The 27,160-nt window shown below is 37.1% G+C and overlaps 1 long non-coding RNA gene across 1 annotated transcript in view; it reads left to right on the top strand.

The window, feature by feature from the left end:
* Window positions 1-393: 393 nt before the first annotated feature.
* LOC145284736 (uncharacterized) overlaps window positions 394-27,160 on the top strand; it is an 82,418-nt gene continuing 55,651 nt past the window's right edge. The window contains exon 1 of the long non-coding RNA XR_013868871.1: window positions 394-1,853. This is a non-coding gene — a long non-coding RNA (uncharacterized LOC145284736). The remainder of the gene's footprint in view (window positions 1,854-27,160) is intronic.

Genomic DNA, 27,160 nt, shown 5'->3' with positions numbered 1-27,160 from the left:
ATTTAATTCACTTCTTGTTGCTTTTGGTTTGTCTGATTTGAATTGAATTGATATATTGTAAAGAAGTAAATAAACGAACAAAAGTGTCAAAAAATATACAATAAAAAATGTTACCATGACTAATATAAGTTTCTTTTCTATGTACATGGCTCATTATTTTTTACTTATATTTTTAGAAATAATCACACAACACTTTAATTTTAAATTAATTTATTCAAACGGTCCTTTGGAAGAGAAATATGTAAAATTAAGTGGTGCTTATGCACTTATGTTACCGTGCTATTTTTTAAACAGTATTTTACAGTTTTACAATATCTTATTGTTTATTAACTTGATAGGCGAAAACAGTGGCGTAGCAAGGGCGGGGCGAGGGGGGGGGAGGGCGGTCCGCCCCGGGCGGCACATTCCAGGGGGCGGTATTTTTAGAGGGTAAAAAAAAAAAAATCAAATAAATGAAAGCTAACAAAAAACTGAAATTTTATGCTGAAAAGGTTGTAAAACATCGGGACTTTTAGAGATATTGGAATCAGAAGAATGTGTCCCTGTTTTATGAGCGGCACACGTCAGGGGCGGCATTTTCAGAGGTTAAAAATAGAACACAGAAAAAATAAATAAAAGCCAACAAAAAAATCATAATTTTTTTACCGAAAATGTTGAAAAAATCGGAAGTTTTGGAGGTATCGGAATCAGAAAAATGTGTACCTATTTTACGAGCAGTTCACATCAGGGGCGGCATTTTGACAGGGTAAAAATAGAAAATAAATATATGAAAATAAATAAATACAAAATATCTCAAATTTTATACCGAAAAGTTTTTTAAAATATCGGAACTTTTGGGGGTATTGGAATCGGAAAAATGTGTCCCTATTTTACAAACAGCACATACCTGGGGGAGGGGGAAATTTAATGAGGATAAAAATAGAAAATAATAAAATAAATAAAAGCTAATAAAAAATTTGAAATTTTATACCGAAAAGGTTGTAAAAAATCGGAACTTTTGGAGATATCGGAATCGGAAAAATGTGTCCCTAATTTACGATTCCAAACCCGATTGTTTTAAATTTTTAATTTAATCTTTCATTATTGGTACTAATAATAAATATTTTTTGTTTTTAAATTATCATTAAATCTAAAATGATAATGACATCAAAATACGAAGTAAATTCATTTATTTGTAAAACAAAGTTTTAAAAAAGTTGCATAAATTCTCTAGGTAACATTTCAAAGAAAGCAGTTGATTTACATGTTCCAAAAATGTTGAAAAAATAAACAAAACATTTTTGTCAAGAAAAATACTTTCAAACATCACTGATAATTACATGATACAACAGAAAATAAGCAACAGAAAAATACGTAATTTTGGAATTGTATGTAGAAAATGTGTAAGGAAAGTCCTTTAAAATTACTGCGCCCTCTGTAGATGTATAAGGAAAATCCTTTAAAAGTACTGCGCCTTCTGTAGATGTGTAATGTTGTAGCAACGTAAAGCAATTCAATAACCAGTAAACACCGGTTCTGCACGGAATCCAACTAGCAAGGTACCTAGACGGACGCGAACGGTTACTCAGAACGGACCTAACAATCGGTTACTCAGAACGGTCCCAACAACGGTAAGATATGCTCGCACCCACACGGCACGAGAAGCAACAGCAACACGATTCCCGACCAAGTCAATCATCGCTCCCCCAACGTCTTTCAATCACCCGCTTTTATGGCTGTTGCAGGCTGGCTAAATTTGCATATTGCGAGAATTCATGTGACTTTGCGAGATATCATCCTTTACAAAAGACGGCGGCCGCCATCTTGATCTTTCTTTCTCTATTTCCGGTCGGCAACGCCGAGCCGGCCCTGAGGTAAGTCTTTCCTTTTCGTCCGTCTCTCTTACGCCCCCACACAACACACAAACACGCGGGTGCTTGTATCCTGGATGCACATTACATTGTAGAAACATTCAGCAAGTACGAAATAAAAATCGACTGTAAACAGATTTTATGATCGTCATATCAGGCGATAAAATTTTAAATAGGAACAAAGCGCTACACCCAATACTATTTAAGTGGCTTTCTATTTGATAGTTTAAATACTGCTGGATTTTTGTCAAGTTTCGAACAATCACAGAGTAATTGATTTGTTTCAAACTATTAAAAAATTTTTATAATCACTGATGTATATATGATGAAACCGAAATTTATTATGATGAATTAATTCTGGTAATATGATTTTAATTTTTTACTTCTTTTATTAATATAATAATTGTAAAAGATAACACAAGAAAATCTCCTTAGAACTCATACCTAACTTTAAAAAATCGACTTACTTGCTTTCAAACAAGAGTAAATATTTAAAAATATGTATATTTACATGAGAGGCACTTGAATCCTATTTAGAAAAATTGACTTATGTTGCGGACCAGGGTATAATAATACCCTAACTCACTACAAGAAAATAATGAAACGAATTGAATTGAAGGAAACAAAAACTCAATTGGTGGATAAGATAAACATGTCATTTATTTACTGTTGAAAGAATTAATGTTTTAGATATAACACGTGTTCATGTCTGCGCAGGTGTAACCATCGTTTGTTGCGAGACTGGTGGTGTAGAAAGAAAAAGGAAATGTGTGTTCATCTCACTATCGTTTGTTCGCGCGTAGGAAGAGAAGTGAGTAATGTCGTAGAAATGAGAATGATAGTCCAGCGTGTAGACAAAGACAAAGATAGTGGGTTAAGCTGTATGCCTTGTTAGCAGTCAGCTACGCGATGGTATTCTCAGGGACAAGTTGTATATGTAGAGAGAGAAAGAGTGTAAAGGTGTACATACGGTCCGTAGACCGACCAGCTCGAAAGCTGGTCCTAAAAGAGGAAGAAGTCGCTTATTGCTCTTTCTTTTATACTTGTTTCCAGTGGTCTTTTGCGCATGTGTGTATTTCCTTTGAAAGGGGAAGTGACGTTGTCCATGCGTGCGTGTATGTTCTTACGTTAGAGTGTGTGTGTACACGTGAATGTGAGTGTATGTACGCGAACGTGAATGGACATGTGTGGACGTGGGCACGTATGTTTGTGTGCGCGTATGTATATGACAAGTAATATAGCTTGAAATGTGAACGTATGTTTTTGTGTGAGACTAGAAAAGGCTCGCGCACTTACTTGCTTTCAAACAAGAGTAAATATTTAAAAATATGTATATTTCTGTGAATATGTATATTTCTGTGAATCCTTTTTAAAACTATATCGCCTTTAAGAATGGTCTTAAACTCTATCTTCAATTGACATTTATTCCTTGAGTCTTAATTTTCATACCTTGGCAAAATTAGATCCCCGGTGTCTAATTTTCCTAAATTTTATTGATTTCAAATAAAAAGTGATTTTTTATGTTTTTGATTCATTTGGGACTTTATTTGTTTTTGCTTTAATTAGCTGATGGGTTTTGTCTGGTGTTCTTTTGTCCGATCTCCTAGGTATATATATATATATATATATATATATATATATATATATATATATATATATATATATATAGTAGAAATGGTAATTAATAAAAACTGAAGAAAGTGCTCAATACTGTTGTAGAGCAAATATGCGTTTTATTTTTCATTACCGTATCTTTCAAGTCTTAATGTCAAAGTTTTTGCCGTCTCGTTGGTCAGATGATTTCTTGATAAGTATGTCTTCACCTGTTGGGTGTTCGCTTAGGTTCGGAGGCGAGCACACACATGCGCACGTACACACATATGTATATATGTGTGTACGTGCGCATGTGTGGCTCGCATGCGTGGCCGCTAGCTAACCCTCTTCAAACAATTAACAACTAATAAAAACTAAATAAATAAACCGAATCATAGCCCCCCCACTGCTTCCGAACCTAAGCGAACACCCAACAGATAAAGACATACTTACCAAGAAATCATCTCATCAACGAGACGCCAAAAACTTTAACATTAAAACTCGAATTTTAAAGTAACCCCCCCTCCTCCTACCCCCACATATTCCCCTTCCCCGTCCATGTATCCCTATGCCCTCAGCCACACCAGAAATTAACTTCCCAGACCCTCACCCACAAGTTCTTTAAACTCCAAAACTAAAACAATACCAATATACCAAACACCCCCTCCCACCTTTCCCTCTTGTCCCTTCCTCTTTTTTCCCCCGCTCTTCTCGCACCCCTTCCCTGTTCATTCTTCCACTCTTTCATCCCATAACAACGAACATTTCTGTAAAAGTCTGAGGAAGCTACAGACGGCAAAAAAAAAAACGACCAGGTAGCTGAAACAATAATGTAACTTAACAGAAAGATACGGTAATAAAAAATAAAACGTATATATATATATATATATATATATATATATATATATATATATATATACGTTTTATTTTTTATTACCGTATCTTTCTGTTATATATATATATATTTATACATATGTGTATACATGTATATATATGTGTGTATATACTAGTGATGGGATGATTCCAAATTTTTCCCCGATTTTGATTCAATTACCGATTCTGTCTTAAAGTCCTCATCCGATATGTGTCCCGATTTCGATTCCGATTATTTTTAAATTTCTAAATATTTAATTAGTGATTTGTTTTTGTCTTTTTTTTTTTTGAATCACTCTAAAACCTTTTCATGTCTGCATATATTTTCGCAAACAAAAAAATGTGTGTGTGTGTGTGTGTGTGTGTGTGTGTATAAGGGACATGTATTAAATATACGGGGGGGGGGTCTAAATATTTTTCTCGAATGTTTTCCTTTTAATTGATTGAAAATAATGAAACAACTAAAGATGCGTTTCTCTTTTAAAACAAAGCCGCTTTGCATTTGCAGTTGGCAAAATGCTATTTGAATATTTCATAAACAATTGAAAATAATTAACGATTATTATGAAAAAAATAAAACGGTATAGGAACAGAATAGTTAACAAAGTCCCCTCTCTATTTTAAACATGAGTTTCTAAATAACATAGTTACTATATAGAAAACAATTTTTAACTTAAGAACGGATATGAATGCATTCTTAACTATTCTATACGTTCTCTGTATCAAAGAATGTTCACGTGTTTATCCTAATCATAAATATTTGCCCGGTTATTACTACTGACGATGTCATAGATATGTAGTAGATTGATTTGTTTTAATGCAAAAAAAAAAAAAAACGAAAAAAAAACAAAACAAAAAAAACGAAAAAAAACAAGGTACAGATAATTATAATAGAAATACTTTTTACTAATATTGTGAGAATTTTAGACTAACACCCTTGGCTAAAAATGATATTTTCCTTTTGTTTTATTCGACTTTCATTTTGTTTTATGCGATTGCATATGGACACCTTGAAAATCATGGGGGGAAACGCACAAACAATTATTTTTAAATTTAAACTTTCGTACATTCATTTAACCTAAAATGTTCCAGGCTACCCTAACATTGTAGAAATGTTCACTAAAGTTGTAAAACTATGCATAATCGTTTAGACCTCCCCTCCAAAAAAAAAAAAAAATAAAGCTTACAGAATTTATTCCCATAAGGAAAATAATAATTTTTGGTTAGTGTTCTAAAATGCTACAATGTCTCTGAAATGAAAAATCATTTTATGTCCAATTAATATTGCTCAAGCGTTTCTCAACTGGAAGGATCTAGAGATCTGACTTGCTGAAGGAAACATAGCTGACAACGTAGAGCAACATCTTATTGAGAAGGAAACTAAGGAGTAGCAGGAAATTGTAGCTAGATTGCTGGACATCATCAGGTTTCTCGCCAAGCAGAATCTTGCACTACGGGGTCACCGGGAAGACATCCATAATGATGAAAGAGATCAAGAAAACAAAGGGAATTTTTTTAGAATTGGTAAATTTATTGGCCAAATATAACCCTGTGCTCCGTGAACATTTGGTGAAAGTTAACCTGGGAAAGAAAATTGCTACTTCTTATCTGTCACCTGAAATTTAATATGAATTTGTGGGCATTTTGGCAAAACAGATGAGAAAAAAAATCATCGATCAGATCAAAGAAAGCATAATTTTTTATAGCACTCCTGATGTATCTCACAAGGACCAGATGAGTGAGGTGTTGCGCTACGTAAAAATTGATGAGAATAAAGTGACAGCAGAGGAGTCGTTTCTCCACTCCATCGAGACAAAAGATAAAGCGCAGAAGACATTTCTAAACTGATTTTGAGAGAAATGGAGAACGATAGGATTCAGATTGGTGACTGTATTGGCCAGGCATTTGACAATGCTGTTATTATGGCAGGCCACCGATCGGGTGTGCAGAAACAAATCTCCGAAATCAACCCAAAAGCTCTATTTGTGCCATGCACTAACAATTCATTAAATCTGGCTTGTGTACATGCCACTTCTGTAGCGGTTCACTCTCTTACATTTTTTGGCATACTGGACCGGTTATTCTCGTTCTTTTCTGCATCTACACATTGCTGGGACGTCTTGAGTCAGTTGATCGGTCTAATATCAAGCGGACTATGGAAACTAGATGGAGTAGTCGAGCAGATGCTGTAAATGTTGTGGTAAAAAAATTATTGGAAGTCGTCATTGCCCTGGAACAGCTTACAGAAGGAGAAAATGCAACCACAAGATCAGATGCATCTTTAATTCTCAACTCGGTATTGTCATTTCAGTTTCTTTTATTTCTGAGCTTTTGGAGAACTATTCTCCCAGAAATCAATGATGCCCAGAAGTATCTTCAAGAAAAGGGGCTGGATCTGCAACAAAGCTCTGTCAGGCTGACAGCATTGAGAGATTGCCTTCTTCAGAATAGAGAAAAGATGGTGGACACTACAATAGACGAGTCAAAAAAACTCTGCTCTGAAATGGGGATAAACATGGCACATCATATTTGCAAAAAGAAACGAATGATTGGTGAATGATTGACTGATGCAGCACTGGGGTTTGATACTGAGTTGAGACGGGAAATGCTGTCTGTCATGGATAGGTTGACTGAAGAAATATCTTGCAGATTTCCACAAGTTCACAATCTTGCAAGTAAATACGCTTTTCTTACACTGTCAAATCTGCTTGATGATAATTATGGTTGTCAGCTTGGTGGAGTTGACGAAGATATAGAAAAAGATACATTCTTTGCTGAAAAGAAGAGATTACAGTATTTTGTGAAAGCTTTAGGAAAAGACAAAATCAATGGACCTCTTGAACTTTTGAACTTTGTACAGAGATTCCACCTTGGGGATACTGTTCCTAATATTGTGATCATGCTGCACATTTTCCTTATCCGAGCTATTAGCGTTGCCAGCTATAAGCGCTCTTTCTCAAAATTGAAACTCATAAAAAACTACTTTCGATCAAAAATGAGCCAGACAAGGCTTACAGACTTGGCAATCCTTTCCATAGAGAGGGAACTTGTCGATAAAGTGAATTTTGATAGAGTTATTGATAACTTTACCGAAAAAAAGCGCGAAAAGTATGTTTGTAAATTTTCAACTGACTTGATGCTTTGCGATAGTTCTCTCACAAAAAATAAATTTATAGCCTTATTTTCAATTCATTTAAACAAATTCTGGTAACTATTTTATAAATGATTGAAAAATTATTAACAACAACAAATTTCTTAAATTTTGCGCTTACACCGAGCGATTATACTCATGGATTTTAAAAAGCACGGATACAAGACGTTTTTTTCTCTTCTGGAGGCTCGACCTCTTAATAATAATATTATGACGAAAAAGAAAAGAAAACTACATCAAACTATCCTCTTCTTGATACAGCCATGTTTTTTGTGAAAATTCGGAAATGACAATAAAAAGTAAATAAAAATGATTTTATCATATTCATGATTTCATGCTTTCAAATGTTCTCATTTAAATTTATAAAAAAATGTTTTCTAAAATGTGTAACTTTCCATTTCTTAAATTTTGCACTTAAACCAAGCGATTACACACAAGGATTTCAAAAAGCGCCGATACAAGACTTTTTTTCCTCTTTGAGAGGCTCAACCTCTTAATAATAACATTGTGGAGAAAAAGAAAAGAAAACTACATCGGAATATCCTCTTTTTGATACAACCATGTTATTTGTGAAAATTCGGATTTTAACAACAACAAAAAGTTAATAAAAATGATTTTATCAGTTTTTAACATTTTCAGGTGTCCAAATGTTCTCATTCAAATTTATTATTATATTTGCTTGTGTAGCCAATTAATTTAACAGTTTTTGATAATTTGAATTATAGGTTTTTGTTTTGGAAAAAAAATATTTCGTTTCTTTTGTTTCATATAAACATTTACATAATTCCTTTCAGATTAATGTTTACATACTTATAATTATTCAAATTATTGAAAAGAAATTGTTTAATGAAATTAAAATTTAAAAAAAGGGGGAATTGTGTAAACATTAATCTAAAGGGAATTGTGTAAACATTAGTTCAATGGAAATAAATATTTTGCGGGCTTTTTGGAATTTTGTAGGTTTTAACAGGTTGTCATATGCCAGCAGTAGGTGGGGGGGCGGCAAAACAGGTAATCATATGCCAGCTGGGGAGGAGAAAAACAGGTAATCATATGTCAGCGGGGGTGTAGCAAAACATGTAATTATATGCCAGCGAGGGGGGTTGGGAACAGGTAATTATATGCCAGCGAGTGGGGAAGCGGCAAAACAGGTAATTATGTGCCAGCAGCGGGATGGGGGTGGCACATTTTCCGACCGCCCCGGGCGGCAAAAACTGATGTTACGCCACTGGGTGAAAGTACAGAATAGTTACAATGCACCTGCTAGTTCGGTAACGTAAGTGCATGCAACTGAAAAAATTTTTTTTTTTTAATAATTACAAATTTAAATCATGAATTTATTCAAACGGTCCTTTATTTTGCTAAGTCAACCCCCCAAAATATATATAATAAAATGATTATATATATATATATATATATATAAATTCAAGTTTTACAATATTTTTTTTATTTATGAATTTGTTAGGTGAAAGTACAGAATAGTTACAAAACACACACCAGCCTGGTAACATAAGTGCATAAGTACCAATAAAGTGATTTTTAATATCCTATTTAGCTAAATCCATAACAAGTGGAACTTGACTAACTGGTTTATTTTATTGACGCTACACCATAATCACTTGATTAAAATTTTCTTTTTTTTTTTTTTTTACACAGTGGTCACCACTTATCAAGGCCCGGAAGCCACTCAGGGATAAGGGTTATTGCAAGTACAGTACGTTAGTGTGGAGATTTGATGAAGTGTTTACTTAAGGGGGCGGTTCATTTGGAATTTGTTAACGTTGGACTTGAAGACATCCAAGTTGTAGTCAGGTGGGAAGCAGACATATGGAACAGAGTTCCACAGGCGTGCAGTTCTAAGAAAGAAGCTTTGTTCATGGAATCCACATTTTGATTTAGGCACAGATATAGAGTGGGGGAAATTTTTCACAGTGGATTCAACTAGACGGGTGTTTTTTGTGAAAGATTGGCAAGGGGGGACCAGAGATTGGAGTTCAGACGAGCACCTGCCATGGAAATAACGATAAAACAAGGATAGGCTCGCAATGTCTCTTCTGTGGAAGAGAGGTTGCAGGGTAGAGAAAAGGGCATCCCCCACTAAGCCACAAAGTCTATTTTGTACTCTGTCAAGGCAGGATAGGCTGTTTTTAGCAGCTCCTGGACAGATATGGCAGCAGTATTCCATTCTTTGACATACTTGGCTTTTATATAGATAGAGAATTGCATCAGTAGTGAGATATCTTCTGGAGCGGTAGAAGGATCCCACCATCTTTCCAGCGACTTTGGCAACAGACTTGATGTACGTGTTCCATTTCAGATCAGGAGTAAAGGTCAAACCCAGAAGCTTGTCAAAACACGGGGCCTCTCCCAGACGAGAGCCATCCATCACAATTGATACAAGATGGGGATCAGAGCGTTGATGATGTAAGGATAGGAGTTTGGTTTTAGATGCATTAAAGGTAACCAGTCACGTCCTTCCCCACTGAACCAAGAGCGCCAGATCAGAGGAGAGAGAATCAGAGAGAACTTTGTCATTTACAGCCTTTGATGTGTTGCCACAGATGGTCGTGTCATCAGCATAGATGTCAACGAATGATTTAAGTATGTGTTTAGGGAGGTCATTGATGTAGATTAGGAAGAGAGTTGGACCCAGGATTGACCAACATTAATACTGCAGGCCTCTGATTTTTGTCCATCGACCACTACTCTTATGAGCCTATCGGAGAGAAATGATTTAATGATTGAGAAAACATTTCCAGTTATACCGTAGCTGGAAATCTTGTGAAGTAGACCCTTATACCATACCTTGTCGAAGGCCTTTGATATGTCAAGAGCAATTGCCCTAGAAAGACAAAAAATTGGGAGAAAAAAGAGTAAAGAGTTCCAAAAATTGATTCTAAAGAATCTTTTTTTAAATAATTATTGAAAATATTGCGAAGTGTTTACATAGCTGTTGTTTGGGATACGAGTAATAGGGGCACCTGACTCCTCTTCTAAAACAAAAAAAAACTTTAGTGTTTTTACTATTTTAAAGCGATTTTTTTCTTTTTTTTTAAGTTTGAGACACAAGTAGAACAACAAGTGCGCACGGCGGAAATTCTTCAGGGTTTAAATGTATTGTAATGCTTTTATGGTGGTCGAAAATCGTTTTTCAATCGCCATATTACTTCCTATTTACTTGCCTCCCCACGAGGGCAGAGTTAAACACAAGTTCGGTTTTTAATGTAGAGAAGCATTTATTACTAAAAAACGAAATGGTGAAATATAAAAGCAAGTTAAGCTAAAAGTAAAAAATCAAATGTTTTTAATTCAAAGAATTAAAGATAGAAAAAAAATTCCAAGAAATTTCGAAACTCATTAAGATAAATGAAGATTACCTTTAAAGTAGTTAATAAAATTCTTGTACATCATATTAAATATGTTCATGACGTTTTTATCATAAATCTTTGAGAGCATTAATCTCACTTCAAACAAACAGTTCAACTTAAAAATATGAGAGAATCCTAATGAAAGAATCGTAAATCTAAGGTATTTTTAACGATGCAATTCTGATTCCGATACCCCCCCCCAAAAAAAATACAATTCTTACGATTAAAGATTCCGATTCTGATTGATCATCCCACCACTAGTATATATATATATATATATATATATATATATATATATATATATAAAAATATATATATATATATATATTTTTTTTTTTTTTTTGACGTTTGTGAGTGTTGAGGTACGTAATTATTTTCTGACACCATGTTGCATTATGTGAACTGTATTAGTAAAGGGTTAGTGAGAACATCGAGAGAAAAGAGAGACACACATGTGAACGAAACAAAAGCTTTATTAACACTGAGAAAGAGTAGTAGTTTTTGCTACTATGATATATTACGTGATTGTGTGGTGGGAGGTTGTAGGCAATGGTGATGGTGGGAGTGATCCCAGTCAAGGGGAGATAACTCGTGTTACTTGATGTATATAACAGAAGGGACACAAGGTAAACAAGTTCGTCTGAGCACATTCTATTAAATGCAGCATGATGGAACAGGGGCTGGAGCTTGCTAGGCAGTGTGGGATCTCTTAGATTAAAGACATTTTTTGGACTATGTAGGAGGGAGAGACTAGTGGTTGATGCACCAGCCCAGATATTGCAACAATATTTTATGCATGAGCGAAGGCTGGCTTTATAGAGATATAGAATAGGGGCAGATGAGTTTTCTAGCACAATAGATGGAGACTAACTTTTTGGCGGAAAATTTGGCAGCATCTTTTATGTGAAAGACCATGTGTCCTCCACTCGATAATATCAGTGACCTCAATACTGTGTGCCGTGGATTTCTTCGTTTTTTCTTCATATGGTTGTATTATCTACTCTCACATTGGAGACTTTCGATGGGGTGCATATGGGTTCACAAGTATACAAAAATAAAATGACAGAAATAAAATGGGCGCAGGCTACAAAAATTTCTGTAAATTGAATTAAGTTCAGCTCTAAGTACGAGTGTAACACAATTTGTGGGAAACTACTCTTTCAGCACTAACATCCATATCTTAGCAGTTGTCTGCCGAGGCTTATTTGTTATCGATTGATCAATTCATTTCCCCATCTCCTCCAAGCCACGATCTGCCTTCGACTCTGTCTAACTTGTCAACTGTGTCCAAATGGCAACTCTGATTATCGTAAAAGCCCTTTGCCAATTCTAAATATATCTCAGATCCTTTTGTTCCAGTCATCTGTCATTACAATAGTACCTAAAAACAGCCCACACATTAATTTTTATATTAACCACACATTAAAATATATTGACCACACATTAAAATATATTGACCACGCATTAAAATATATTGACCGATCTGCTGTTCAGTCCTTTATCCTAACCCTAACTGCACACCTTGTTATTTTAATAACTGCCACACTTTGACTAACTTCCCCAGCTTTCTTTTATGATCCTTTGTTCTCCCCCCAAATTATGTCCTCTTTTCTTTTGTCATATTTCTTTTTCCCCTTTTCCTCTACTTCCCAACATCCAAGGTGAGGGCTCAATAGTATCACATCTGTATTTGTTCCAATTCATATTACCTGTGAATGTTAGGTCGAGGACTTTGAATGTTAAACTCTTGGGTAGAATGCTTTCAATAACATAACAATCGATGGTTTGTAATGTTTCTTATAATTGCGAAAGGAAAAGAAGCTTTGCCTTAATAACATTAAGTGTAACCACTCATTTATATCCCCATTCCACTATAGACTAGAAGACATTTTATAAAGATGCAGCCTTTACCTTGGATATGTGCATATTAGTTTTGCCCTATGTAAAGAATACAGCATGATGTCATCAGCAAATATGTCCATCTCGGAAGCAATTTCATCAGGGAGGTTGTTTAAGATCAGGAATAATAAAGTTCTAATGATCAACTCCTTGAGCACATCTGCATTAAAATCATGTATTTAGGTGTGCGGTTATCTTTTGTCTGGGAAGAATCCGATTACATTAAATGTCTCTCAAGTAATACTGTAGGCATTACTTTTCATGAGAAGACCTTCATGCCAGATCTTTTCAAATGCCTAAATCCATAAAAGTTTGACATTTACTAGATTGATTAATGATGCAAAGATTTTAGCAAAAAGTGATGAAGTGATAATTTTGTGGGTCACTTCTGTCACCAGAATTCTTACACTTTATATTACAAAGACAGTTTTCCAGTTGTCAGAGAAGCAGCATTCTGGAAGGCATTTGTTACAGAGTTTCGAGAGGACAGGTACCAGCTTTGCAGAACATTTTTTTTATTACTGAAACAGGGATCAAATCAGGCCCATTTGCTTCGGATGTGTCAAGTTTTTTGGGGTTTTTTTTTTAACTAGGACATGAGAAGGGATGGTGACTAGATCATCAAATGTTGCTTCTGTACATAGTGGGAAATTTGGGAGTGATTTGCAGAGTCTAAAGCGAACCACTAGGTAAGCGACATCATATTGGTTGCATAATGGGAGAAGTATTGATTGTCTTCTATTCACCATGCTGTTCTAGATTTTCCCGAAATCACAAGTTGCTGATTTATATGAGTTCATGCGTTTTCAAGGTATCTCATTATACACTGGTTTTATGATACTAAAATTATTTGTTTATTGGTAGAGATAACTAATGCCGGTTGAATTGAAAGAATGTTTGTTGCCTCTGCACAATACTAACTGCAAAGGTTCAAGTGAGCCATTGGAAAGAATGGGACTTACTAAAAAATATCTGCATAGAGACTGCTTTGACCCAATCCTTTACCTCCTTTTGTGCATTGTTCGACAGAGAAAAGGTTTTATTTCATAGGGCGTCTCTAATGTGATCGCAGATGGATTCTCAATCAGTCCATTGATAGTATCTTGTTATTTTGAATAACAGCGCCTTTGGTTTGGGGTTGAGAGGTTGGTGATATATATATATAATTATTGATTTGATTTAATAAATTTAATATTTACTTTAAGAAATCCAAGAAAATGAATGAAAAATAAATAGAAACAAATACCACATTTAATTTTGTTTGTATTTTCATGATATTTTACTTTTAATATATAGCGAATCTTTATCCTAAGATATGTATGAAATTGAATTTCTTACATTGAGCTCTGAATATGTGACTATCTTTTATTCTCTTTTCTATATGACACTTTTTCCTGCATCGTCCGTGGTAGATTTTTGGTATCTCATTCAACAAACATTTATTATATATATATATATATATATATATATATATATATATATATATATATATATATATATATATATATATATATATATTGCCGTTTATATATTTGCTCTGAAATTGTATTGAGCACTCTCTTCAAGTTTTTACTAATTACCACACACACACACACGCACACACACACACACACACACACATAATAATGGATCTATTAAATTATTTAAATGTACAAATATCAATCAAGACAAGTTTACATTATTTCATTTGAATTTGATTTTAAAATTGTTTTTAAATGAAAATCGTTTCAGCCACTTGATGTAAGAACTTGAAAAGAACGAAAGATTACTGCAAAAGTCTTGACCTTAATTTTGATCTGACTGAGGTAGGAGGAAAACAGTGAGCTTCTACCAGCCTGCAGTCCTTTGAAAGAAGCTGCTGGAATAGGAAGGTATCTAAACAGCGAATTTGTGAAGAACGCCAGAGTCAAACAAGCTGGAATAAAACAAGCAGAGAATAGAGAAGACAATTCTAAAGAATGTAATTGATATGTCGTGTATAACGCTAAGTAAGTGTTCAACAACCACCTGTTCTAGTTGGTGTCAGTTTATAAATATGAGCTATCTGCTCATATGTAAATTATACTTTGCATATCACCACATCTCCCTATAACCGAGGGGTTTTATGTACTTCTTCTCGTGCCCTCTTGAACATCTTCCTTTATCTCTCTTTCGCTTGGAGATCTGGCTCTATCATGTCTTTCCCTAAAATCGCAGTGTTCCTCCTGCAGATTCTCATCTGTCTTTTCTGCCTTGTCCCATTCTACTTCTTCCTCTTCTAACTCGTCCCTCTCTACTTCTTTCTCTGCAGTCTCATTTTGCAGTAACTCTTCTGTTACGTCAATAATGGGCAGCTCTGAAGGCATTTCCTCATCTGATTGTTCTCCTTGGGATCTTATTTGGTCAGCATGAGCTAAAACACTGTTTCCATTTTCTTTATTTAATATTGCAGTATTATGTTTTTTTCTGCATAATAAATTCTGCTGTCAGCTTCCATATTCCTATTTATTTTTTACCACTTCTTTTGATTTGTGGCATATGACGTAGTCAAAGGGGATCTTAATTATCTGCCCATTAAGGCAGATGGACTTTCTGGTCTGCCTACATGCGAAATTGTTCCATAACTTAGTAATAGTCTTGGTAGGAAAGCATTGATTTTCTCCTTCTGTTGTAAGCATACTTTTATGCTCTTCTTTACTATCTGGACCATCCTTTCCGCTATCCTGTTACTTTGAAGGTGGTAGAAAGGGGTCTTGTAAGGTCTGCATCCTATTTTTCTCAGCCATTTATGCAAATCAGCATCCGCAAATTCTGCCGCGTTATCTTTCACCAATGTTCTCGGTATCCCCTGTCTCTTCTGTGTTTCTGGGGGAACTGCCAAGTCTTGATTACATATTACCCCGTTTTCTATAGTCAGTTTATGTCTTATTTCTTTAAATGGTCTTTCAGTCATTGAAAAATTTCCCCAGTGATTCTCTTTCATCCTCAACACTATTCTATTTAACATTGGTTCATTTGTAGTTTCAGTAGCCATTTTATCTACAGATATTACATCGGTTTCTAAAAGGTGCAGGAATGTCTCTTCAAATTCCTTGTCGTTTTTGTATTTATCATCTCTATAAAACCTCACTCTAGATAAAGCATCAACGTGCGGTATCGTTTCCCCTTAATATACTCAATGTCAAAGTCGAACGCCATCAGTCTGATCGCCTGGACGTTGTCACTTTCGGTACTTCTTTTCTTGGGTTGAAAATAAATTGCAGTGGTCTGTGATCACTTTCAACACGAATTTTTTCCATCAAGAACTGTCTTGCTCTATCCATTGTCCACATTATCGCTAGTGCCGCCCTTTCTATATTAGAATAATTATGTTCAGTCGTTGTTAATCTCCTCAATAAGTACATTACGAGATGACCATCTTGTGACAAAATACCAGATGCGGAATGCTCACTAACGTTAATAGTTAGAGTTATGTCCTTCTTAGGGTAAAAATTTGTACTATTGGCTTTTTTCGCCAGAATTTGTTTTAAGTTTTTAAAAGCTTTCTGTTGGTGTTCTTGTAGCAACCCCCCCCCCCAATGAACTATACTCTCTGGCGGATCAATGCTTCCCTGTAAGTTCTTCGGCCATAGACTGGCCAATCAACAGGCAGGGCGCATTGATCCTACTGTCCCCAAAAAGAGTGCAGGGGACATCCAACAGTCAGCACAGAGCCGCGAGCGAAGACACACCTTCCTCTCCTCCTCGCCCAGCACCGACAGTCCGACGTAGACTTGACTCAAGAACTTCGAGCTCCACCACTATTATCTCGTGGAATAAAGACTTGCAAAGGTTCAATGTTAAAAGGAGTTTGTCGTTTTTTATCGAGGGTTCTAAAAGATAAATAATTAGCTGGGGTACAACTACCCCACTAAAAATGGTGACCCGATGGAACGCTCCTCGTTAAAAAAAAACTTCTCAAACAAAAAAGAATATTTTTTAAAGAGAACGTACAAACTTTCTTCCAAACATTTGCAAAAACAAAAAGAAATTACGGAGAGCACACAAAACGAACAACAACTACAGACTGAAAGAAGAAATAATATTTCATATATATATATATATATATAATTCTTCGAAGGGATTCGCACAAAAAGAAACAAAATTTTTTTTTTACCAACCAAAGAAAAAAAGGACAATTCTTTGTGTTAAAAAAATCCCACGTGGCCCCTCCCTCACCCACCTCCAAAACGCACATACACGTCAAAAGTATCGGCATCAAGGTGTCTGCGGCTTACAAACGAAGGAAACTAAAAAAAAAAAAAAATGAATTTTGGTTAAAACAGCCATTTCCAGCTAACAAGCTCTCTATTTCCCCCCCCCCCCCCCGATAAAAAAAAAAAAAAGCGGCCTGATATTCTCCATAGAGAATATTTTACAAAAAAAAAAAAAAACCCGAAATCATCTTCCAAAAATCAAATACTTATCACCGAAAACCATTCAACAACACCGGACATATTGTTCCCCGGAAAAATAAAAAAACATCCCCGCCGGACACATTCATGCAGTTCAAACACCACGTGTCATATATAGACTTAAAAACGTTTTAAACGGATATTCTTCCCCTGCCAGCAAAAGAAAAAAACAACGTGAGTACTTGCTTCATTTAAAAAACCACACACACACACATAGTTTTTCTATTTTACCAGAAATATAAAAAAAAAGAAAAAGCATAGTCAATCAATTTATTTTATTGTTTTAAAAAAAAAAAAAAAAAATTTTTTTCTCCTACTACGTACAGTTCGATACCTTTTCTAAATACCCCCCGCCACACGTGCTTCGGCTTAAATGTTCCTTTTCCTATTAGAATAGATTTTTTTTTTGTCTCGGTCCTCCCAGAAGGGACCCATAAAAGTATATTTCTTCATTTTTTTTTAAATTTTTTATTTTTAGTACTTGCAATATTTCTCGTGTTCCTTTGGCATTATCCTTCAAGCCGGATAACTGAATATTTTTTGGTCTGTTCCTTTTTTTTTCTTTTCGTTAGTTAAACATGTCCACCGTATTGCCTGCCTTTGCTGGCGACGTGCGAGTTTGGTTTGCCCAATTGGAATCGCATTTTTTGGCAAACAACGTATTGGAGCAGACAAAACTGCACATATTATTCAGTGCATTCCCCGCATCGTTGACGCCAGTTATCAAGGATTTGATAACTGACACCCCCATTAATTCTACCTATGAAAGCATAAAGCGGGAGGTGCTGCTCCGAACCTCAGTCTCAGCAGAGAGGCATTTCCAAACGTTGGTGCATGATGAACTTTTAGGGGACCGTATGCCAACGGAGTTACTCCGTAGAATGAGAGAACTGGCAGAAGACGTCCTGGCCGACAGTGCCCTTATAAAGCAGCTCTTCATTTCGAGGCTGCCGTCTCAAGTAAAGGCAATTTTGGCACCTATGGTTGAGAAGCAATCTGTAGATACCATAGCAGCATCGGCGGATAGGGTGATGGAATTCTCTAGGGGACCTACCACCGCTGCGATCCCTCAGCCACAGGCTGAAGTTTTTACACATGCTGTGCGACTGGGAATGCAAGCCGAGACGCCACGTCTTTGGCTATACTTGACGCTATTGAGCGTCTCACCAAAGAGGTAAAACAATTAAATGCAACTAGAGCACCATCACCCAGACGCCGCTACCGAGGTCACTCACCATCTCCCCATCACTGCCGCCAGTCTAACACGCCAGGGCTATGCTTTTACCATAGCCGTTTTGGAGCAGAGGCACAGAGGTGCACAATGCCCTGTTTGTTTTCGAACCAGGAAAACTAAGGTCTGGGGACTTGAGCACGGCAAGCTCTCCACCAGGTATGCACACAAACCGTGCCTATTTTATTATAGACTCGCTATCCCAGGCACGTTGCTTGGTTGATACGGGAGCCGCTTGCAGCATATGGCCGCTAAAACTCCTCGGTAAAAAACCACCAGTATCGCCAATCACACTGCAAGTGATAAATCACTCGGCAATACCCACGTATGGTCAAATTTCTCGTTCTCTAGACTTGGAATTATGGAGAGACTTTACGTGGGTCTTCACGGTGGCCGACTTACCGTACCCCATACTAGGCGCGGACTTTCTGCACCACTTTAACCTATTAGTGGACATGCGAAGACGTCGGCTGATAGACGCTAATACGGAACTTTCCGTCTCTGGGGTAAAAACAAACACCCCCGCTATCAGCCCTGTATTCTTCATTGCTGCGTCTGATGACCCATACCAGACTTTACTGCAAGCATACCCAGAATTGACCAATTTAAATTTTGTGGTCAGCAAACCCACTCACTCAACAAAGCACCATATTGAGACCACAGGTGCACCCGTGTTCTCACGACCACGCCGCCTCCCTGCTGATAAACTTAAGGCAGCAAAGGCAGAATTTAGCCATATGCTGCAGCTGGGAATAATTCGCCCCTCGTCCAGTCCATGGGCTTCTCCTTTGCATATGGTCCCTAAGCGTGATGGGGATTGGCATCTGACTGGGGACTACCAACAACTGAATGCCATGACGGTACCCGATCGTTACCCAATCCCACACATTCAAGACTTTGCTTCCTCGCTGCATGGTTGTAAGACCTTCTCTAAGCTAGATCTGGTTAAGGCTTACCATCAGATCCCTGTGAATCCGGCCGACATACCCAAGACTGCGGTTACAACTCCATTTGGAGCGTTTGAATTTTTAACTATGCCCTTCGGTTTGCGAAACGCGGCTAGTACCTTTCAGCGCTTCATGGACGAAGTAGTGCGTGACTTAGACTTTGTCTATAGTTATATAGATGACATTCTCGTGGCAAGCGCTTCACCTGAGGAACATGCCACTCACCTCCGCCTACTGTTCGAACGGTTTCAGAAATACCAGGTGAGGATTAACCCTAGTAAATGCGTTTTCGGTGCTTCGTCGCTAGTTTTCCTGGGCCACATTATCAGCCCAGACGGTATATCTCTGTTACCAGAAAAGGTGAAGGCCCTACAAGACCTTCAACCACCTACTTTACTTCGCCAACTAAGGCACTTTCTTGGTCTGTTGAACTATTACAGACGTTTCATCCCACACTGTGCGGATCTTCTAGCCCCTCTTTCCGACCTGTTATGCAACAGGAAGAAGAAAAACGAGCAAATCTCACTTAATGAGGTCCAACTAGAAGCGTTCAACGAAGTGAAAACAAAGCTAGCGATGACATCCTTACTTGCACACCCCATACCTGATGCCCAGTATTCTCTAGTCGTTGATGCATCAGGCACAGCTGTAGGTGCAGTGTTGCAACAGCAGCACCAACAACAATTACAGCCTCTCGCATACTTTTCGAGACAACTGAAACCGGCAGAACAACGTTACAGCACGTTTGGCCGCGAACTCTTAGCAATATACCTTGCAGTGAAACATTTCCAACATTCACTCGAAGGCCGTCAATTCGTGATCTACACCGATCACCGTCCGCTTACATACGCACTGCGTGCTAAGCCGGACAAATATTCTCCCCGTGAAACTCGCCACTTGAATTTTGTTTCACAATTTACTAGCGATATCCGACATATTTCCGGTGAACAGAATGCTGCGGCAGATGCTTTGTCTCGCCTTCCCATTAATTCTCTGTCCTCACCATCGGATATCGACTTACCGCAAATGGCCCTAGACCAGCCAAGTCTGGACACTTTGGATCCGTCGTCACCTGAATTTGCAACTTGCAAATTCGCATACCTGCCTGTGCCCACTTCAGACACACAGATCATTTGTGACACCGCAACGGATTCACCTCGACCACTAGTTCCAATGACTCATCGTAGAGTTGTTTTTGACACCCTACACAATCTGGCACACCCCGGATGCAAAGCCACAGTGAAGCTGATTACAGCTAGATTTTTCTGGCCAAATATGAGGCGTGATATCACTGCCTGGACACGTTCCTGTGTATCCTGCCAAAAGTCAAAGGTGAACAAGCATATCCGTGCACCCCTAGGAGCGTTCAGCACCCCAGACGCTCGGTTTAGTCATGTTCACATAGATCTGGTTGGACCATGGCCGGTCAGTCAGGGATTTACTTATCTCCTGACCTGCATAGACCGTTTCACACGGTGGCCCGAGGCCATTCCCCTCACAGACATTTCGGCTGAGTCCATAGCGCGAGCCCTTATATCAGGCTGGATATCGCGTTACGGAGTTCCCACCACTGTAACCACGGATCGTGGTGCACAGTTTAAATCCCACCTATTCCAGGAACTTTCCAGAATTCTAGGGATCCAACGTATTCGCACGACAAGCTATCACCCAGCTTCGAACGGGATGATAGAGCGCTTCCATCGCCAATTAAAAGCTGCACTACGTGCTTATCCTGACCAACAGAGATGGAACGAATACGTACCTGTTGTTCTCTTAGGCTGTCGTGCTGCCATTAAAGAGGACCTGGGATACTCTCCAGCCGAACTAGTTTATGCTGCACCTCTATCGTTGCCAGGTCAAATGCTGAGCCCGACAGAGTCTGCACAAATGGATTCAGCTCTGTACGTTGACAAACTGCGAGCTTATTTCAATAAGCTCCCAACTATGCATACTAGGGAACAGACCATAAAATCTTCGGTCCCAAAGGACATTTCGTCTTGGACTCACGTTTTCCTTAGGAAGGACTCTGTGAAAGCCCCTCTTACTCCACCTTATACCGGTCCTTATCGCGTGCTTTCACGTACTAACAAACTTTTCACCATAGACATCAGTGGTAAAAAAGAAACTGTCTCTATTGACAGAATAAAAAAAGCCTTTCTGGACACGAAAACGCAAGAGCCACACATTCCCCCTACATACATGCATCATCAACATACACCTGAAGCAAGTACTCCCAATGCAGACAACGACGTTACTACCACGCGTAGTGGTCGTAGAGTGCATTGGCCAAAGAAGTTGTGCAAGACTGTATATATATAAAAAAAATTTAAAAAAAAAAACATTTTTTTTTTTCCTCACACAAAATTTTTTTTTGCACAAAGACATTTTCTTCTTTTATAAAAAAATAAAATAAAATCCTTTTTCTTCATCCTTAGCATGAAAACTCAGCTTTTCACTGAAAAGCAAGAACATTTTCTCATAAAAAAAAAAACAAACTTTTATGAACATTTTTTTTTTCTCTCTTAACAACTGCTACATTTCTTCTTTATCGGCTTTCCGCCTAAGCAGGGGGTGATGTAGCATCCCCCCCCCAATGAACTATACTCTCTGGCGGATCAATGCTTCCCTGTAAGTTCTTAGGCCATAGACTGGCCAATCAACAGGCAGGGCGCATTGATCCTACTGTCCCCAAAAAGAGTGCAGGGGACATCCAACAGTCAGCACAGAGCCGCGAGCGAAGACACACCTTCCTCTCCTCCTCGCCCAGCACCGACAGTCCGACGTGGACCTGACTCAAGAACTTCGAGCTCCACCACTATTATCTCGTGGAATAAAGACTTGCAAAGGTTCAAGGTTAAAAGGAGTTTGTCGTTTTTTATCGAGGGTTCTAAAAGATAAATAATTAGCTGGGGTACAACTACCCCACTAAATTCTAACCAAATGAATTCCACATTTTTTTCCTTAACTTCGCAAATGGTTCTGTCAACTCATATTTTGGTACATATTTTCTATAAAAATTTACCAAACCGAAGAAGGACTCCAACTCTTTTTATTTTTTGGTGTAGCCACTTTTAGAATTTTCTCTATTAGTACTTTATCTGGGGAGATCCCTTCCTTTGATATTGAGTAACCTAAAAATGATATTTCATCACTGTTGGTTACACACTTCTTTGTATTTACTGTCATACCAGCGTCTTTTAGCCGGTTCAGTATATTTTCCGTTTTTTTTCTTTAAATCATCTTCATTTAAATCTCCAACACATATATCGTCATATCATCTTGATAACAGATGATATTTTCAACATTTCCTATTACTTTTTCAATAGCTTTCTGAAAAATTGCACTTGTGCTTTTTATGTCATACGACATCCTTTTCCATCTTAACAGGCCTATAGGTGTGTTTATGGTCGTCACTTCTTTAAAATTTTCATCTATGAGTATTTAGTGGTAAGCTGATTTTAGGTCTATCTTCGAAAATACTTTCATTCCGGCAAGTTTACGTAGAGCTACTTCCATATTCGGAATAGGGTACGAGTCGGCACAAACTTGATGGTTCACCCCTATTTTATAATTTCCATAAATTCTCAAATCACCGTCTTTTTTTTATACCACAATGGCCAGGTTCTAATAAGTCTTCCTTTATTAACTTTCATAACTTAGCTACTACTAATGGTAATAAATGCACTGGTACTTTTCTCGCTTCGTAGGAGGAGGGAACATTTTCTTTTAATTTCAGGCTAGCTTCATAATTTTTTAATTTTCCTGTTTTTCCATTTTTATCTCGTTAATCAACTTCAAATTTATTTTTGAATACATCATTTCTCAATAGTCCATGCGTTTTTCAACAATTTGTAACTATAATGGGTACTACTTCATATTTTTCTTTAAGTTTTATTGAACCTTCAAAGTAACCCATAATTGCTATAATTGAGCCATCAAACTGACGTAATTGTACGTTACCTTTTTTAAAACGATTTTCCCATTTTTTTCCACAGATTTCTGGGTATTATAGTCACTTCACTGCCAGTGTCCATTTGTATTTCAACAATACAATTGTTGATTTGGATTTTTATTTTGTATCTCCATTCGTATATCCAGCATTTTGTATATTACCTTTCTTTACATTAAAAATGTGTCTATTTTCATCCTCTACTCTATTCTTTCCACATTTTTCGTTTTACATACTTCTTTGAAGTGATTCTTTTTTAAACACTTTGAACATGTTTTTCCAAACGCTGGGCATTTTTCTTTTTTCATTTCATGAATTTTTCCACAGCATGTACAATTTTTTCTTTTCGTTTTTTTTTATGCATACGTTTCAGCCATTATTTCTTCGTAGGAGTTATTTTTATTTTGGTTGTAAGTATGTATTAATTCCTGCTGTTGTATAAATTCTAGACACATATTCAAGGGCATGTTTGTAAGTTGTAACTGTTCCATTATCTATGTGCTGAATTATGCATACCTGCAATTAATCTTAGTTGGATTAACTTTTCTTCTGTTCATAGTTTTTCGAATTCACAGTATTAGCTCACAATTCTTAACCGGTGTAAATATTTTACTATCGGTTCATCCACTTCCTGCTTCATTGCCATAAACTTGGTCCTTTCTGCAATCACCAGTCTTTTCTTCAGCCTCATGTTTCCCTTGATAATCTGACTTATTTCTTCAAAAGTCATTTCTTCTAGTCCTCGCGAGTAAACCATTGCAGCAACCTTCATAATTGCTTTACAACCAGCACTAGTCATGAACAAGTCGGTGATTTCATTTTTCCTTCCGCTGTTTTTGTTGTCTTTCGACATTTTGCTTCTGGCATTAGCAGCGGAGCAATGAATGCACATATCTATGTATTCTAGTCTTCAAGGACCAGAGAATATCCACAACACCATTGATATGTCGTGTATAACGTTAAGTAAGCACTCTACAACCAGCCTGTTCTAGTTGGTGTCAGTTCATAAATATGAGCTATCTGCTCATATGTAAATTATACTTACTTTGCATATCCATACAGTAATAAAAATGAAGACCTTTTTGAATGAGCAAAAAGGTTTTATTCAACATAAAATACAACCAGTAGGAATGCATAACAAACAAACGACAAATAGAACTAACGAATTTCCAACATTATTTTTAAGTTTATACGGCACATGCATACTAACGCTACACATCACATCATAACACTCTCCATCACATTTTTATTTAAATTTCGGGTTACGGATGATCTTCCTTCCCTGTTTTGTTGATACTGGAAGAAATCTCAAAGTGTCCTTCTTTGAGTCTGACTTCTATTTTTGGACACTTCATTTTGTCGACTGAAGAGAAAGATTCACCATTTGGTGTGGCATTATTCTTAGAGGGTTCCTGTTGATCAGTCACACTCGATTCAGATTTGATGGGGTAGAATCTGGTAGTTCACAATGATCAGTGAAGACGAGACATTCCAGGTTTGTAAAGGATGGATCAGTGGCAGGAGTGGGAGCTAGATTTTCTGTCAAGACTGTTGACTGATGGCCGTCAGGGAAAAAGGATTCTGGCAGAATTGGGAGTTGCAGATATTATTTCTACTGGTTCCACTAAGAGGTCAGACTTGTGTTGACGGACAAACTTTCTAAAGAGAGCTGGGCCTTCTTGCAACCACTTAGGGAGAGTGTATCCAGTACCCGACCTTCTTGAAAAATTGAACATTCTCTCATGTGGAGTTGTGTTAGTTGCTGTACAAAGGAGAGATCGAATAGAGTGCAAAGCAATGTTAAGTACTTCTTGCCAATGGCAATCATCCAGTTGCTTGGTCTTGAGGGCGAGTTTAATCGTTTTCCAAATGATATCATTTACTCTCTCGCATTGTCCATTGCTGATTGGATGATATGGAGTTGAATTGGTAATCACAACTCCATGTTGCCAGAGAAACTCTTTTAGTTTACCTGAAATGAACTGACTTCCTCGATCACTATGGATGGAATCTAATCAACCAAAGAAGGTAAATAGATTCTGGAGATATTTTATGACAGTTTTTGTTGATATATCTTGGCATGGATAAACAAAAGGATAATGTGATTATTCATCTACGATCACGAATATTTGCAATTATTCGTAGATGGTTTTGGACCCATGAAATTTATTGAAAGGCGTTCAAAGGGAGAGTGAGAATGGATTAAATGACCGGGGGAAGGGGTTGGAGAATCTTGGTTTTAGTTCAGCACATATTTGACATTCAGCACAGGTACATTTAACATCTTCCATAGAGAATAGTAGATTCTTCTCTCACAAAATGATTCAGCCTCAATATTCCTGGATGACAGAGCACTGCGTGCAGATCTTTTAGTGATAATGAGCATAAAGTAGGGCATGAACGATGAAGGAGTATCTGTAGAGCTATTAAGAGAACCTGGTCCAAATACTATATCATAAGAATAGCTGGAAAGTTCAAGTCTTCATCAAAGTAGATTATCATTTTTAATGCGGTTTGGTGTCTTAGTGTTGAACATATATGAAGCGGCCTATTGGTCAGTAATGATGGTAAAATGTCAACCAAGTAAGAGATCACGCCATTTACGCACAGATTCAATAATGGCTGCTGATTCATGTTCTACTGCTGAGTGTCAACACTCCGACTGCGCCAGGGTCCTGGAAAAATACGCTACTGGACGTCCATTTTGAGAAAGGTAAGCTGCTAATGCTGTTGCAGATGCATCAGTTTCTATTGTGAATGGGGCTTCATCCTCAATGGCTGCAACTGAAGTCTTACAAATTTTATCTTTTATTGCCTGAAATAATTGATTTTTGAGATTAGGAATAGGAAATGATGTATTATTTAACAAAGGTGAAATTTGATCAGAGAAATTCTCTACCCATAGTGAACAGTATGAGAAGAGACCTAAGGCTACAGTTCGGAATTGGTAATTCTTTTAGTGGTATGTGTCTGCCTGGATCAGAACTGATTGTTCCATTTTCCAATACGTGCCCTAAAAACTTGAGTTTGGTTATACCATATTCACATTTTTCAGAGTTCAGTTGCAGATTAAAACGATTGACAACTTTTTCAAATGCTTTCATATTTACGTCCAATTCTTTATAAGTTTTTCCTCTGATGACAATGTCATCTATGTAGGCAAAGATGCCTTTGAGTTCGTGTTCTTTGGATTATATTGTGCATAATACGTTGGAACATAGCTACCGAGTTTGTTAACCGAGAAAATTTGTATAGGCCTCCGTCAGCTTCTAATGCTGCATAAATTCTTTCATCTTTATGAATAGGGCATTGGTAATATGCAGAATTCAAATCTAATTTATTAAAAATTTTATATTGCGATAGTTGGCGTATTTGAGATTTTGGGGAGTGAAAAAGCATCAAGAAATGTATATCGATTAATAGTAGCAGAATAGTCAATGACCATGCGACGCTTTTGCCTTTCATTGTGGATTACCAAGACTTGGGTTCTTCATGGGGGATTAGATTTAGTTATGATTCCTTCTTTTAAGAGTTTTTGTACTTCATTCCGAATAAATTCATGATCAGATGCAGAGTAATTCATACCTTTTGTTGCAATTGGTTTACAGTTATTTGATGGCAAAAAGAGCAGGTGGCTCTATTTTCATCTGTGCGATGTTACAGATTTGTAAGGGAGGTATTTTTCCATTAAAAAGGAATTCTACACGGTTATGTAGTTGCATGAATTCTTGTCCAAGTATAATAGTACACATGTTGGCTAAAATAGACAAACGCATATTAGGATACATTTGTCCATTAATTGCGATAGATGCAACACAGTAACCTTGGGTTTTGCTTGTAAGGTTTGAAGAAGCCATACTTACTAT

The sequence above is a fragment of the Euprymna scolopes genome, chromosome 9 (assembly GCF_053919585.1).
Source record: "Euprymna scolopes isolate OS-2025 chromosome 9, ASM5391958v1, whole genome shotgun sequence".
Lineage (NCBI taxonomy): Eukaryota > Metazoa > Mollusca > Cephalopoda > Sepiida > Sepiolidae > Euprymna > Euprymna scolopes.
Note: the sequence above shows the minus strand (reverse complement) of the source record. Positions and strands in the feature narration are given on the sequence as shown.